The sequence below is a fragment of the Schistocerca cancellata genome, chromosome 4, assembly GCF_023864275.1.
Source record: "Schistocerca cancellata isolate TAMUIC-IGC-003103 chromosome 4, iqSchCanc2.1, whole genome shotgun sequence".
In the NCBI taxonomy this organism is placed as follows: Eukaryota; Metazoa; Arthropoda; class Insecta; order Orthoptera; family Acrididae; genus Schistocerca; species Schistocerca cancellata.
The window spans coordinates 912,360,200-912,378,385 of NC_064629.1; the positions used below are offsets into that span (position 1 = coordinate 912,360,200).

The window sequence follows — 18,186 nt, forward strand, 5'->3', positions numbered from 1 at the left end:
CCTCGACATAGACTCTCCCCAGTTTAAAAGTCCCATTTTACCTAATCTGAGAGACAGGAATGTTTCTGACCATACACCTAGAATTTCTCATGCAAAATGTAAATTTTTCTCTTTTACACGAGTGGTTTTTGAAGACAGAAGAAATTGGGGCATGCACGCTTTTTCACGTCGCTGAATTATCATTAATTGTTGTGAAAATCCTGTAACAGTATGACCTAGTCTATACTTCTTCTAAGTATTCTCTCATCAGATAAAAAGTTCTGTTCTAATCAGCTTAATATGTGTTGCATCCTGCATCACGGGACTAGAATATTAAATTCATTTTTGGCTCATGACGGAATACTAAGCGCATGCCCTACCTCCGTCACAGGATGCTTCCTCACTTTCGAACTCTCTTAAAGTAACCAAATGTTTCATCACATATAATGTCTCTTAAGGTAACAGCACAGAGAAGTTGTAAATATCAGGTTAATACTACGTATCACTTTATATTTTCGGTAATAATGCTGATTTTATTACGATGGTCAACTATTTCTGTGTAGGTGGAAGATAGAAATTTCGTTAAATGATCTCACAGAAAAAAAAGCGTGATTACCGTTCCTACCCCTAAATCATATTTGTGGCACTCTACTCCTCGCTTCCACCCATCCAGCGGCACGTCATTGATATCAAATTGATTGGCTAGCTAATTACATTGATCGTGAGAATGACTTTGCATGGGGAATAATTACCCTCCCCACCTAGCTGAACGGCCATCCTCGTGGGGAAGACTGTCCTTTTCGAGGAACACTATTCACAAACGTTATAGAACCGACACTTGAAGCTGACTGTAGAAGGACTCTGCCTCCAGCAACATACATTACGCGTAAGGACCACGAAGATAAGATAAATTACCACCCATGAGGAGGCATATAGGAAGTCTGTTTCCGTCTCTCTACTTGCGAGTCGAATAGAAAAGCATGACTAGTAGTGGTACATGGTACTCTCCGCCACATACCGAACGATGGCTTGCCAAGTAAGCATAGAGATTTAAACGGAAGTTTAGTCTACCTATTAAGATGTCACTCCATCCATTTATAGACACACAAAATGCATGGAAGAATGTTGCGTCTTATTTATCGATAAAACAAAAGAGCGAACTTCTGCTGCTTACTGTCTCTCGCTAAAAATATTCCTATTAGCTTACAATTTTCTCATTGCAGTCACTTTCTGAGACGTATGTGAGAAGCTGTAATATGTTTGTCCACAGCACTCAGAATAAGCGTTATGCAGTTCACCCCTCAACTCCCCTTTCGGCAGAGTATTGTTTACCTGCTGTATTGTCACGAATCTTCCAGTGTTCGATATACAGCATCTTGAATCCACATGATTTCCACTAGTAAGATACGTCTTGTGCCAAATCACAGACCTCTGAATCTCTTGAAATCCCATCACGTTCCAACAACGATGTTCCATTAGTTATAAGACTGTGCGGTCCTCCACCCATCACTGACTAGGTAGAGAGGGATCACAACGAGAGAAACAGCACACTCAGAGTATACACGGACTGTACAAAGAAATTCAGAAGCGTAACACCTACAATTCATCGATATCGAATAAAGGTATATAAATATCACCCTGCCCTTGGCCTTATCTGCCTTATCATCTTCCTACGGTTACTGTGTTACAAATATGACAGTGCAAAGGTGCAGAGACTTGACTATTATCACTGTCTCTCGCTCTCTTCCCCCCCTCTCCCTCTCTCTCTCTCTCTCTCTCTCTCTCTCTTGCTCTCTCTGTCTTCTCTGTCTCTCTCTCTCTCTCTGCTCGTTATTTTTATTTTTATAAGGTACAACGGAGTAAAACTGTTGTGAAGTGGGAGAAGCCAAGGAGTTTGGAGGAAGCCGAAAGGCACGCGATTAAGCTCACGCAGGCTGGCGTGAGGTCTGGAACAGGTCAGAGAAATAAGACTAGCAAAACAAGAGTAACGGGTAGAATACTTAACTTTAATCCACAATGGGTGAACATCTCTCGTTACTGTACAGGCTTCACAATATGAATTATCAAATGCTATGGCGCCTTGCTAGGTCGTAGCAAATGACGTAGCTGAAGGCTATGCTAACTATCGTCTCGGCAAATGCGAGCGTATTTGTCAATGTAGCTTCGCTAGCAAAGTCGGCTGTCCAAGTGGGGCGAGTGCTAGGGTCTGTCTCTAGACCTGCCGTGTGGCGGCGCTCGGTCTGCAATCACTGACAGCGGCGACACGTGGGTCCGACGTATACTAACGGACCGCGGCCGATTTAAAAGCTACCACCTAGCAAGTGTGGTGTCTGGCGGTGACACCACAAAAACTACGAACTATAAAGACTTCGATAACGTAAGTTGGTAGAGAACCCGATAAGATATTACTGCATTTCTCTCACCCAATATATCGAAAACAAATACCGCCTGCATGGTGACATCGAGTAAATATGCTGATCCTAGTAAATATACACGTACTAGTCCATTCGAGTAGGTGGCCAGTGATCGAAGTCTCTTGCACAGACCTGTGTAAATTTTTGTCACCTGTACTGTAGGAAGACCATATTCCACAGACTATCAATAACAAGAGAGGGTTTGTGAGTTGCTATTTTTTAGTACTCTCATATATTGTTTTTCTGATGCAACAAACGCAAGCAGTGGATGACAATGACTTTATACACCGTCACACATTTTGTTTTTTTACCCTGATTTTAATGTTTGTGTCAAGTGCTAAGCTGGCAATAACACGCTTAGATCCACCATCTCACACAGAAAGCTGGACATTGCATGATGTCCTCTAATTTTAAACTCATGTTCCACAGTGACGGGGTAGCAGAAGACTCAGTGTTTCATTTTTGAAGAGACCAAGAGCATTGAATCCTCTTATTGGCAGGGCATATTGCACCCAGGTATATCATCACTGTTTCAGTGTCCTATGTGATGGTCATCATGACCACCATATCTTTGAACACTGCGTATTTTATTTTTATGACTTACAGTTCATAACCATATATGGAAAAGGGGTATTCTGCAGGATTTAAACCCATAGAATATGAACTATCATCAGTCAATCTCACCAGTAGAGAAATGGAATCATTTTCGTACACCCAGGTGAGTATGTAAGTATCCTCATTCATCCACAGTTTTGGGTATTCTCTATCAATTTCGTAATTTTAACGGGTTTTCTGCAATATCAACGCATTTTACCCAATTACTCATGGTCCAAACAATCACTCTCGACAAGCTGCCACGTCAGCAAAACGCCTAATCGCATCGCTCTCGCGATGCTCTCAGCCAATGGCTCTCGTTCTCAATTTCTGTATCATTGAGGGTCATATACCTGTACACATATTGCGAACCTTATTACACTGCCCGCCCACATCACATGATGCAAATACTGTTTCTTAGAGCAGGAATTTCATTATCTGAAACTCTTCATAAATTCGGTAAGATCTTATTACAATTTGCCATCTACTCCTATGTGGATGGGATTCACAAAGTATACTCACATTCGTAGCATAATGTCGGAGACTGAAAAATTTCTCTCCAACACCTCTGATGATTACCATCTGAACAAACGAATCATATCCATAGCAGTAAAGAAATAATTTGGCCACAGCTGAGCTGTGAGGGCTTCCCATCGCCACCCCGTCGATCTGTGCGTAAAACTCGTTGTTGTACTGGAAATAAGTTGTCGTCAGGGAGTGTTTAATTAAAGCCAGTATGTCAGTCGGATAAATATCTTCTATATACGAAACAGCTTCGTTTAGAGGCATCATGGTAAACAGTGACACTACCTCGAAGCTCACAAGAATATCACTTGAACTGACGTTAGTCACATCAGTTTTTCAATTAAATGGCCGAGTTTTTAATGCAACTGTCCGTTCTGCCGATGTATGGTTGCAGCAAGCAGGCGAGGTATCTGGCCACCACTTGATTTGGAGATCCTATAGCACTCACAATCGGTCTCATCGGGAACTGTGGTTTATGTACCTTTGCGAGTCCATATGGTCTGGGTGGATAAGCTTCCGTTTAGAGGAGTTGTTTTTTATCGCCCGAAGAAAGAGAGGATTGTTTTACCAGTTGATTGGTATTTCTCAAAATTTTGTTTGTATGATCCTTCTGAAGCTTTCTATACGTAGAGGAATTCAAAAGGTCACTAATCTTCTTGTGATAATCTACGGTGTTGAGCAAAACCGTAGCAGTAAGAGCTGCAAAAGACGCCCGACACCCCCTAGCAACACCTGCGGTATACAAAATTCCATGCAGTTGAGGACAAGCATATATTGTAACAACGAAAAGAAGTGTAAACACGAGCTTGTCAGCAGCGGAAAGAGGCGCTACCTGTTGTGCAGCATTGTAAGCTTTTTCACCATCCTACTATGAGCCGAAAGTACTTTCTTGAGATTTCCTTATCGATATTCGATCTGACTGCTTGTAGCTCTTTCACAGTAGAGTTGAAAACGTTACAGCAAAGAGGTATGTCTCTAGGCTTCCTTTTACGAGGTCATTAGTGGCTAAAACTCGTAAACCGCAATTTAAAGGACGAGAATAGTTGCGATTTCCAGGTCCAACAACTTTCCTGGGCTGGAAACCGTGAATTTAGAATCTTTTGTTACACCTCAAGCGATAATAACTCAGATTATTCAATGGAAATGACAGGAAAAATCAAGTGAACTTTGAGGTTTAAAAAGGTGCACACCAGGCCGATGTGCTTCTACAGCGGGCTGGGAAGTGACCATAGCTGGCGTCTCCAAAGACGCGGCTGCTACGGCCTGGAATACGTAATGCATCTGATTCGCATTTCTGTAACTAGGTTTAGGGACTGGAGCGTAGTTACTAACAATACTCAGAACTGACTGAAAACTAAGCATCATAAATCAGTAACTCTCATAATTGTTTTTATATTTCTTTCGTAAGTGCACTCAAAACTAAGAAACTCATTCACGGACGTTTTCGTGCCTCACCGATAGTCGAGCACAACAAACATATGAAAATAAAAAACGAATGTGTGTGTGTGTGTGTGTGTGTGTGTGTGTGTGTGTGTGTGTGTGTGTGAGAGAGAGAGAGAGAGAGAGAGAGAGAGAGAGAGAGAGAGAGATGGAGGGAGAGGGAGATAAAAACAAAAAAGAATGATAAAGAGACAGTAAAAAATTGTTGTAAAGAAATCAAATCATGTTATTTAAGGAAATCGTTCATTAAAATGACACGTTACACATCATTAGTAAACGGCGTATTCATGACCTATGGAACAAGTATTAATCTAATCAAATCTAATCTAATCTAATGATATTGATGTCTAGCCATGAAGAGTCATGAATTACCGAAATTTTCGCCAATATCAGTAACCAAATCTAAACTTGAAAATAAAAGACGACAGTTTTTGTAGTAAACCCGGATTCCTATCAAGACACTTTAGTCCCTGTTAACTAACCACGAAAGATGTCTGATATACCTCCACTCAGAAGTAACAAAGTGCGCATGCATTTAAAGATGAAGTGCATTATGTAAAGTTGTGTGACGGAGATACGAACCCAACACGTAATCGAATTGTTAAGTAAGTAAAATCAAATGTTACATATCGGTTTTTCTTACCAGCTGCTAGGTGTTTGAATCTAAATGAAGGATACAAATTTATGTGCCTGAGCGACAATCGAACCGCACACCCACCATCCTTCTTTGTCGTCCATGATTGTAGCTTAAGTATCAGTTGCTTACTCACCAACTGTAAGATATATGTGTGTTTGACCAGAAATAACGACACCTATTGCGACTGTTGGCAACACATGAACAGACATTAAAAATGCAAGTTAATTTTCACTAGCAAGCCGGTGCGCACACGATAGGGCTTGAAATGAAATTATGAAAATTTTTGTACTGGATCAGGATTGGGACACACATACTTATCTTGGAGGAGACCTAGAGAAGATTGCAGTCTTGGGAAAAGGAACGAAATGATAGAACTATACTGTTCCGAGAGATTCAGATCCTCGAAAGAGGACATAGGAATTCTAATCACAGTCCAGCAGCAATTTTTCAACATCTCTAGTTCAATCAAGTACAAGTAAAATAAGAGCCCTGTTCCTTCAAATGGCTATCGCTTCATCAAATAAATTAAAATTTTATATTGTAAGTAAGTTTACTAGCGACAGTATTCCTGTTCACCATGACTTCCGACTATGCCATTTCCCAACGTAAGCCGGCTCATCCCAGTTGGTAATGAGGGAACGTGATGTTTAATGAGGATTCTGGATTATAACGTATTTCTCTTGAGGTTACCAGCGGTAAAGTAAATCGGTTTGTTCCTCTTAAAAGTAAATACCTGAACCCACGCATTGCACCTGTGATAGTTCGTTGCACCAGACCATTGTGGCATTTCCCAGCCCCAGAAGTGTGCTATAACGGATGGTGCGCTTAGCTTCCAAAATTAGTCACAGTGGAAAAAATGCGTGTCTATTAAATGGTTAAGTAGAAGCAAACTTCTGACGCGGAGATTATGCTATTCTCATGTCAGCAGGATGTAAAGACTCTTCGAGGCATCATAGCCTCGATGTGAAGCCCTTTTGAAATTTTCACTTACTTCGAGAAATCCACTGTGAAGTGTGAAGATACCGGATGATTCGATTATTACCGTCATTATTACTATCATTTTCTTCACAGTGCTACTGGAACATATGTGCTTGATGAACATTTAATGCCTTTTGGTCATTATAGAAGTAGTTGCCCAAGAACAGGTTATTTCCCTTTCTTCAGAATCCTTTTCATGTTAATATGAAAAATTAGCAATTACTCCTAGATTACATTAAAACTAAAGTAATTGATGAAGACATTACTTGATAACAAAAACAGGCTGCCTTTCTTCATTTACTTGCGCCTGGAAATGGCTGTCGAATACTGCCAAACCAAAAGCCAAGGGATCTTACTGCCTTCCGATATACGTCGTTGTCAGTTCTTCCATATGATTTGGTCGAAGTGACCTGTTTCAAGTTATGTATGAGAGAATGTTTCAGAAAATCAATAGTTTTCCTTTGCAATAAACAGAAAGATTTTCATTCTAAGCTATACAAGTTCAAAATTTTCGCAATATTAGATCAAATTTAATATTCGCTTCTATAATGTAGGAAAAAATTTCACAGTTGCAAAATCCGCATCCGACTCATTGACCTTACACTTAGTCGCTGACGATAAATTCTAGCTCAGAGTGACACCAGTTTAAGTAACCTAATGTAGCGAAGACTGCCTGCCAGTGCTCTTTCTCACCGGAAAATACGCAATTCATTCATTGGGCTCCGTAAGTAGACTGTAACGGTAATTTATGTGTGTAAGCAATGCACACGGATTGTAGAATTTAGTGGTTCTCTCTCTTCCACTTCTGTATACAATATGCGTGACTTAAATGGGCCGTTTATCATTACAGACCCTGGACAGTGCATCATACTGACAACCTCACTGTTCGTTTTACCTGATTTTGTAATCATTTAAATAGAACAACATGACGTTCCAGTGGCAGACATTTCTTCCCCCTTTTTCCTTCCGAAAAATTTGTCAGTAAGCTTTATGCCCTCCAACCAGCGAAATGCGGCAGAGTACGGCCGGTAAACGATTCACAAACCACGATTTAGTGCCGTTAAGACGATTTCTTTAAACATTGTCGTAGCTGAAAGAATTTAATTTCTTCTTAAATCGTCTTATGCAGCAACGTTCACAGATATCTCAAATAGGGAAAGTTCTTTATCCAGGTACGAAGGTTGCAAAACAAACTTTCCACAGTTTGTGACAGGTTGATCTTTCGTCTGATAGCCCTGTGTAATTATTTTGTCTAAGCGGTATCACAGGTAGTGTTCCTCTAGCTGTGGAAATCACTGGTTGAAAAAGAGTTTAAAACCAATGGCTACAGTACTGCTAAATATTCTAAATGATTAGCAACCTAAATATGAGTTCATCCACAAACTGGGGCGTTTTTATAATATTGAAGCTAGACTGTGTATCCTTGTCTTCCTTGAGTGGGCATTGGAAGTCGTTCACACACATGTATACAATACTATGAATACTTTGAACGCTATAGTTAACGTTGCTCTCATTAACTAATTTTGTTATTTTAATTCCTCTGGGTCTTCAGTGTGCAATATGTGTTGTAGATACAGTCTTAGACAAAAAAATTGACCGCCGTGTCATTCACGTAAGGTGGACAATACAGTCGTGCTCCCCTCAAAATTCTATGTCCTCCAATGTATTCGATCTGGCAACACTGTAGACTGCGGCACTTCCAGGAGGAAGTCTTGACTGCAGTCTGAATACATCATTCTTGAGTATGTCCGTAGTCTTGGGGTAGAACGCGAGACTAGCTAATACGACGTCTGGCAACCGAAAACACACGTCTACAGAATTTTTATCGCCCATTTCTTCTCGGTGCTGAAGCTATGAGCGTAATTCAAGCGAATGTACAATATATTTCGCTTACTGTCACATTGGTAATAACAGTTTGGTTCAACAATATTTTAGCGAGAGATTTCTTGGCCGACTATCAGCCTCTTAACACCCCATGCGTCTGAGTTCTCTGGGACCCACTTGCTGCCTACCGGCGGGGGCTGAGGCACTGCGCTGCCTCGCCTTCTGCCCACAACATCTGCTCAACTCCGCACTCTCGACCATGTAAAATGCTTTAATGTTGTTGAGTGACGACCCGTAAAATCTGTCTACAATTTGTGTTTCACACTCGATAGCACCGGAGACACAAAACCGTTTTTATTTTATGAATATTTTATTACACTAGCATGCAATACATCAATGTGGCACAGAATTAATTTCATAGTTTCTGATCCATTGCACTATAATTAAAGTGTCACATCCTGTTCTTTTTCCTTTCACAAGAGATTCTTCAAATAGTTCATTTTTGTCATTGATTCATATGTGTTAGTCAAGGCACAGAGAGTAAATGCAATGTAATATATTCGGTTTCTTTCTTTGATTTCCTATGGTAAATTAATACGAAACCTTGTGTCAATACCTTTCAGAACCTGTTCTATAGCTACTCAGGCAAATTGCTTGTTTTGAGGTTCATAGATTAATTAATGTAGAAGTGAATTCTGTTCAAAAGTGATATTTAAAATATTCAATTGGATTTAAGGCAACAAAATTGCCCATATTTCAAGCTACCCAGAGAAAAGGTAAGTTGCTAGAGCCGCTGTTAGCAAATGTCTGCAGGAAGTTCCTAATTGCTACTGTCGAAATATAGCATAGAGGCCCTATAGTAATCAAAAGGTTCATTTCCTTCGTACCTATCACCCTGGCATGTGAGTCTTAAGAGAAGAAGAATAATGAAATTCTTATCGTTGACGGTCGATTCGAATTTCTTCAGAGATGCTTGTATTGTGAAGCAGCTTGGCAGTCAGAAAGCTGAGATCTATGACCATTAACACAGCTTTATGAGTCAAGCTGACAAGAGGACTTGATGTGTAAAGGTTTTCTCCGATTTCGTTATAGAATTTTTTCTGAAAATTGGCATCTCCATAAAATAAATCAGAATAAAAGCTCACACACGCTGGCCCCTACCACAGTTAGAACTGACGACTCATTTAGCCTTTGTGGCACAAGACATGGGTGGTACCACGGGGCTACGGACACACTGCTGCCAGCACGGCACTCTCAACATGGTATTAGTTGCTCAGCCTCATAACGCATTGTGAAATATAATAAAAGTTGTCACTTATGTGAAGAATAGCATTTCTTTGTCCAAAAAATTGAATGTTCTGTCTCAGTGTCTTAGTTTACATGAGGATTATATAGCATGTGTCATTCAAATGGAAAGGGAGTATCAAGTGAATTTGGCGAGTCAGTTCAGTACCATACTCAGAAGTGATTGTACTGTCACAGTGTTGCCAAAATTTGTGACGATGTTGCCAATTATCAGCTGTGCCAAGAACAGCTCAGTAGCAGTATGTGAGGAGAATCCCGTGCTCGTGTCATAGGAGGATACGGAGAGGAGGCACAGGGTTTGGTTAATATGCAGCGTTTTCTCCTACCAGTTGTGTCAAACATTCAGATGTATAATCTTCCATCACGATTACCGTTTCCCACAAAATATATACGAATAAAGCACTTACATTGTTACTTTGTGACAAAAGATTATTTCAGTACAATAAAAAGTCTTTGGAAATCAACTTTAGCTACCTGTCACGAAAAGTAAGATAACAAACACTTTGCACCTCGAAATTGATTGCAACTATGTCCAGTCTTGTGATCATACAAGTAGAATTTCATGAATTGCACGAGAATGTAGAAAAATGTTGGTGCGAATGAAACCTACAAGAAACAAACTTAACTAACTATTCTGTGCCACATAATAATCAATTCATTTGGAAGTTCAGAAAAGAAGAAACTGAAAATTATGCCCATTGAGACAGAAACTAAAGTGCAGATGCCGGCACTGTGCATATTTGCGCTTTTTCATCTTCAGCTCTATACACATAATGTAAACTAACCAGAGTACTCATTGCTTTCATAATGTTTCCCTCTTGTTTAGTCTTCTAATGATGAACTGGATCCACACTCATGAGTTTTATTGTCTCTTTGTATCCTTCCATCTACTGTCATTGTGTGTTATTGCTTGGTGTTCAAAAAGCAAAATATTAAGCCTGCTCCCACAAGGTATTAGAACGAGGTAGCAAGAAGGCTAACGAATTATAATCAAAATACATTGAGATGCCAATTTGTCTGTCGTCATGGTGTTAAGTCGACAGAAATATTTGGATATTATTGCCTGCATCACCGGCATCCCGTTGTCGTCTTCTCTTACTGAGATTTTCATATTACCCTGAACACAAGAAGCCGAGATAAATGTGTATATACTCCGATATGAAACATTCCACATTCCATTCATCCTGATTCATTCATTATTTGCATCAGCAGCAATGAGTGATAGGAAAGCTGCTGTGAGGTGACGAGTAACAATGACAATGGTAGTAATAACAAATCAGTAATCAAGGATGGTTACAGCATTACAGACAATTGTTAACGATTAACAAAATAACCAAGAAAGGCTGAGTGTTTAATTGGCGCGCTGCATAGGTGTTCTTATCACTTTGTTACTGAATTGTCTTCTGGCTGTTAGCAGAGAGAAAAGAAACACTCCTGTAGCCATACATATCGATAGTACAACGAGATATTACCTATCAACTATCGTTGCTTTACATCACAAGGCGCACATGGCGTCACCGAGCTGATATTTGAAATACATTTCTGTTTTCTCTCTCTGTCTCTCTCTCTCTCTCTCTCTCTCTCTTTATTTTTATTTTTTGAGGAAAGCATCGAGAAGCGCGAATAATAAGCAAGTAGGCATATAGTATATTTACAGTTATTTTCGTCGGGATACATAATGCAAAAGTACACCTTTCAATTGTATTATTGCGTAATTCCAATGATTGACAGTCTATTCGTCAGCTTGCTCGCATTCAGTGGGGTGAAACCTGTCACAGAAGCAAGCAAAACACAAATATTTCTTGCACCATGCGCAACACACAAATGAAATCTCGCTGCACTGACGTGTTGTCCGATATACAGGGTTGACAACTGATAGTGACCGGGCCAAATATCTCACGAAATAAGCATCAAACGAAAAAACTACAAAGAACGAAACTCATCTAGCTGGAAGGGGAAACCAGATGGCGCTATGGTTGGCCCGCTAGATGGCGCTGCAATAGGTCAAACGGATATCAACTGCGTTTTTTTAAAATAGGAATCTCCATTTTTTATTACATATTCGTATAGTACGTAAAGAAATATGAATATTTTAGTTGGACCACTTTTTTCGCTTTGTGATAGATGGCGCTGTAATAGTCACAAACTTGTAAATACGTGGTATCACGTAACATTCCACCAGTGCGGACGGTATTTGCTTCGTGATACGTTACCCGTGTTAAAAAGGACCGTTTACCAGTTGCGGAAAAGGTCGATATCGTGTTGATGTATGGATATTGTGATCAAAATTCCCAACGAGCATGAGCTATGTATGCTGCTCGGTATCCTGGACGACATCATCCAAGTGTCCGGACCGTTCGCCGGATACTTACGTTATTTAAGGAAACAGGAAGTGTTCAGCCACATGTGAAACGTCAACCACGACCTGCAACAAATGATGATTCCCTAGTAGGTGTTTTAGCTGCTGTCGCGGCTAATCCGCACATCAGTAGCAGACAAATTGCGCGGGAATCGGGAATCTCAAAAACGTCGGTGTTGAGAATGCTACATCAACATCGACTGCACCCGTACCAAATTTCTATGCACCAGGAATTGCATGGCGCCGAATTTGAACGTCGTGTACAGTTCTGCCACTGGGCACAAGAGAAATTACGGGACGATGACAGATTTTTTGCACGCGTTCTATTTAGCGAAGAAGCGTCATTCACCAACAGCGGTAACGTAAACCGGCATAATATGCACGACTGGGCAACGGAAAATCCACAATGGCTGCGACAAGTGGAACATCAGCGACCTTGGCGGATTAATGTATAGTGCGGCATTATGGGAGGGAGGATAATTGGCCTCCATTTTTTCGATGGCAATCTAATTGGTGCAATGTATGCTGATTTCCTACGTAATGTTCTACCGATGTTACTACAAGATGTTTCAGTGCATGACAGAATGGCGATGTATTTCCAACATGATGGAGGTCCCGCACATAGCTCGCGTGCGGTTGAAGTGGTATTGAATAGCATATTTCATGACAGGTGGATTGGTCGTCGAAGCACCATACCATGGCCCGCACGTTCACCGGATCTGACGTCCTCGGATTTCTTTCTGCGGGGAAAGTTGAAGGATATTTGCTATCGTGATCCACCGACAACGCCTGACGACATGCGTCAGCGCATTGTCAATGCCTGCGCGAACATTACGGGAGGCAAACTACTCGCTGTTGAGTGGAATGTCGTTACATGTATTGCAAAATGCATTGAGGTTTACGGACATCATTTTGAGCATTAATGTGGTATTTACAGGTAATCACGCTGTAACAGCATGCGTTCTCAGAAATGATAAGTTCACAAAGGTACATATATCACATTGGAACAACCGAAATAAAATGTTCAGATTTACCTAAGTTCTGTATTTTAATTTAAAAAACCTACCTGTTACCAACTGTTCGTCTAAAATTGTGAGCCATATGTTTGTGACTACTACAGCGCCATCTATCACAAAGCGACAAATGTGGTCCAACTGAAACATTCATATTTCTTTAGGTACTACACGAATATGTAATAAAAATGGGGGTTCCTATTAAAAAAAAAATGCAGTTGATATCCGATTAGGTTCTGGGTTCGAATCCCTGCCTAACACAAAGCTTTACCTCGCAGCATTTCAAGTTACTTGTGAAGAAGTAATATTTAACAGCTCTCGTAGTTCGTTAATAGGGACAACAGATGACGGGTAGGAATTCGCGTCCGTTAAAAATGTTTACGTTATGTAATTTAAAGTTGATATTTTCTAACTGATACTGTCTAAAATCGAGGTATATCACTCTCTGTATGCCTAGTCAGGAATGTCTGTTAGTTTCCGTCAGTCACGAAATCTTTGCTTAGTCTGCATGACCTGGCTTTGAATCACACATGCAAAACGAGACGGTTCGTCGTGTCATTTGAAGTTCATACATATTGTCAACTAGCTGCTCGGGAATAACTTAAATTTTTGTTGTCTTTTTGCATTAAATAATAAGTACGATATGTTACCTTGAAGAGGAAATCGTGAATACGACGTACTTACTGCGTGCATTACCTATCTGACGTAATAATGTGAATGGTGTGTCATTTATTGTAATAAATGTGAGCTCACAAGCCTTAAGGACAGCCTTATCTGTGATAAGGTGTTCCCTGATACTTGCAGTATCATGGTTTACTTTTCATCTTGTGTTATTGCGATACAGAGCAGTGTTTTCTAGTGGTGACTTGTTGGAACCATTTTCAATAGTCAAACGACTGTACCAAGGAGCGATTAGAGGACCTGCTACACAGCTGCGTTATGCAGGTTGCATGCGAATCAGGCGAAATGCAATTCGGGTCGTTCGGATACTTTTGAGCATGAGTGTACATCTTTTATAAACGTAAGTTGACTCTCCAAATGTACCATCTAGAGATTTATTTCAGAATTGCGCTATAGCCGAAACAGGCCGCAGTAAAAAAGAAACGTTACTAATTGAACTATTTTAGCTTACTTTCGATTATTTACTACAGAGTGTCGTATTATGACGTATCCTGTGTTATAGGCCTGGCGAAAAAAGAAACGAAGTTCTTTAGAAATTTATTTTGACAAGAGTGCACAACCTGTAATAGCCGAATTTCTCCACAAGCCCGAATGGTTATCTTCGATATTTTTTATGGCTCTTTGGACAGAGACTGGGATCTCATAATGTGCAAGACAAAATACGAGAACAACTGCCGGAAGTCGAGTCCCAGGCGCCCGAGCTAAACAGAGCTTGGCCAGTAGCGTAGTACCTGCCATGACTGGACACTTCTCCCCATCCCCTGGCCGTCACCTCTGAAAGCTGTGCCGAAAATTCCAGGGGTGCTTGACCGGAGTGCTTGACCGGAGCCCAAGTCATTGCGCTGCCGATTTCTTTTTGCCTTAGCTCATCACAGCCAGAGATAAACTACAGAAAATATCACATGTAAAGCTACCACTACAAAATAGAAGGAATCATTATAGGACTAGCTAGCTTAAATATTTATTAAATATTTATTATCTTACTGGTTAGGAATGAGATTCAGATGAATTTAAATAATTTATAATTGAAGTTTAAGTTGTGCCAATCCTGTAATGGATTGATGAGTATCAGAATGGTTTCCAAAACGATGTATATCTTTGTTAGTGTACACAGCAGCTAGTACTCTCCAGTCAGTACTTCTTCTTCTATGGTATTTCTCCCTATAACTCATTCCTCTCAAAGAAAGGTTAGTGGAATACAAAGAGCGTGCATTATTAGTCATGTGAAAACCCACAACGACTTAGACGTTTGGGATATCAACGTTAATGGAAAAAAAATTGTTTGGTTTCACATCCTTTCTGCAAGTTATTGGCCATAATTTCGTCTATGTAACCTAATGGCAAGGTGTATTTCATCTTCATCACACGTATTCTGCATCGTCTTCTGGCCCAAGTACCATTACGGACCAGAATACTGAAACGTCCCCTTTGAAAAATTATACAAGGCTGTGCTTAAACTGACACACAATATTTTTTAGCGCAACGCAATCTGACTTTCAGAAATCCCTACAAAGGAAGGGCCCTGACTAACATTAACCTGTATCTTTCACAAATCACTTACCTCACCAAAAATCTTCGTTACTCGAACTACTGCAATACAGCGAGCGCCACTACTGCCAGCTAAATAAAAGATTCAAACTACTGAAGGCACTAACTACTGATAGGCATAGTTAGCAAATGAAAGATTTTAATAGAGAACAAACAGTGTAATTACGTTAATAGTCATCAAAAGTCATAATATATACAGCAGCTCATGACATCCATTTTTACAAATTTCAAAACTCCGCCATTTCTCTCCCCACATCCACCACTGCTGGCGGCTCACCTCCAACTGCCCAACGCTATGCGCTGTTAACATCCAGCTGCCGCTGCGCAACACTACAATGGCAGACAACAATGCAAACTAGCACACAGAGCGCTATGTAACGTTGCCAATAAGAAAACATAAACAGCCTACTTACAATACTTACGTGATACTAATACGATGGATGTCCGGCACATACTGCCTTGCTTGCACGTCATGTTCTAGACTAAGGTCTGTGAGATAGATTCGTCGCCAAGGAGCAGTATATTGGCCAGCACGGTCTCTGAACTTAATCACTCTGGACTCTATATGCTGAGATGACAAAAGCACAAGTAATGGATACCTCTTAACATCGTCTCGGACCTCCTTTTTCCAAGCGTAGTGAAGCAACTCTATGTGGTATGGGCTCAACAAGTGATTGGAAATCCCCTGCAGAAATGTTGAGCCATGCAGCCTCTACAGCCGTCCATGAATAGCAAAGTGTTGACGGTGCAGGATTTTGTGCACAAACTAACCTCTCGATTAATTCTCATAAATTTTCGATGGTATTCATATGGGGGAATCTGGGTGGCTCTCGAAATGTCCGGAATGTTCTTCAAACCAATCGCCAATATCTGTGACTAGGTGACATGGTGTAGTAGGTATCTATAAAAATTTCCATCGTTGTTTGGGAACATGAAGTCCAAGAATGGTTGCAGATGGTCTCCAAGTAGCCGAACAGGTCTTGTCAGTGATGGGTTCTGTAGGACCAAAGGACCCAGGTCATCCCATGTAAACACAGCCCACACCAATATGGAACCACCACCAGATTGCATAGCTCCTTGTCGACAACTTGGGTACATAGCTTCGTGGCAACTGTACCACCCTAGAACACTATCATCAGTTCTTACCAGCTGAAATCGTTACTCATCTGACCAGCCCACGGTTTTCCAGTCGTCTAGGATCCAATCAATTTGATCACGAGATCAGGAGAAGCGCTGCAGGCGATGTCGCCCTGTTAGCAAGGCACTCGTGGCGGAAGTCTGCTGCCACTGTGCATTAACGGCAGATTTCACCGTATTGTCCTTACGGATACGTCCGTCGTACGTCCCACAGCGATTTCTGCCGTTATTTCACGCAGTGTTGCTTGTATCTTTGCACTGACAACTCTACACAAACGCAGCTGCTTTCGGTCGTTAAGTGAAGGCCGTCGGTCACGGCGTTGCCGTGGTGAGAGGTAATGCCTGACATTTGGTAGCTTGCGCACACTTCGAAACAGAATGTCACGTGCGTCCAGCTCCAACTATCATTCTGCGTTCAAAGGATGGTAATTACCGTGCAGCGGCCATAATCATGTCGGCAAACTTTTCACAGAAATATCCCGTGTACAAATGACAACTCCACCAATGCACTGCTTTTTTATACCTTGTGTAAGCGTTACTACCGCCGTCTGCATATGCGCATGTCGCTTTCCTATGGAACTTGTCGCCTCAGTGCAGAAGGCGCTGTATATAGTAATATGCCAACAATTCCAGGGAACAACAACAATGGAAATCGCCAAACGATAACTAAACCTTACGAAGTTTGTGTTGAAAAAGTTGTTTATAACCTGAAAATTAAAGGAATAACTTGAGAAAACGTAACATAGTAGCATACTATTAAATACTACATAATTCATTAATAAACATAGAAACAAACTTGTATTGCGAGCCATTGAATATGCTTCATAAATAAAAGAACGAACCCGTGTGCCGGCCGCGGTGGTCTAGTGGTTCTAGGCGCGCAGTCCGCAACCGCGCGGCTGCTACGGTCGCAGGTTCGAATCCTGCCTCGGGCATGGATGTGTGTGATGTCCTTAGGCTAGTTAGGTTTAAGTAGTTCTAAGTTCTAGGGGACTGATGACCACAGATGTTAAGTCCCATAGTGCTCAGAGCCATTTGAACCATTTTGAACGAACCCGTGTGGCAAAAAAAAGAAGAGAAAAACTGCCTCTCATTTAGTTGAAGAGAGAACATGCCTCCATGAACTTTGAGGCAGCTAAAGGACGACGGAAAACTGAAAAAAATGACGATGTACGCGATGTGTTTTCGAACTGCAGCCGCTAACCTATTTGCTGAAATATTTACTCAAATACAAATCTAGTCCCGGAACCAATATATCAGCTAGTTTCTTAAGTATAAGTTACTGAACTAATACGTGACGACACAGGAACAAATTAAATACACTATTTGTTTTACCACTTCGGCAAGAAAGGTCATAGCAGACCAAAAGGTCGATTGCGTATTTCTTAGCGGCACAATTTCCGGTGTTAGAGGATAGTGGTAGTCATTTTGACGTGCACGACGTAGGCCTTTACTTCATCCGCAGGGCTTATAATTGTGAAGGACGATTTAACTCAATTCGTGGCCATAAGCGAGCAATTTGGAGAGGTGTATTTATAATTATCGTCGGCCGCAGATGCAGGTGCGGGAGACCGCACCATTAAGGCGCAAAGAGAACAGCTTTAATGAGTCAGCCGGTCGATCGAGCACACGATGCACTCACGTTATTACACTAATAAACGCTCATCACAATCATTATCCCTAATGATTACATCGTTTTACACCTATGTGTAATTTGCAGTATGGAAAATAGAAGAAGGGACAAAGCAACTC

The 18,186-nt window shown here is 40.9% G+C and overlaps 1 pseudogene; it reads left to right on the plus strand.

Moving 5' to 3' along the window:
• Nucleotides 1-224: 224 nt before the first annotated feature.
• Nucleotides 225-404, plus strand: LOC126186536 (U2 spliceosomal RNA; annotated as a pseudogene).
• The last annotated feature ends 17,782 nt before the right edge of the window (nucleotides 405-18,186 follow it).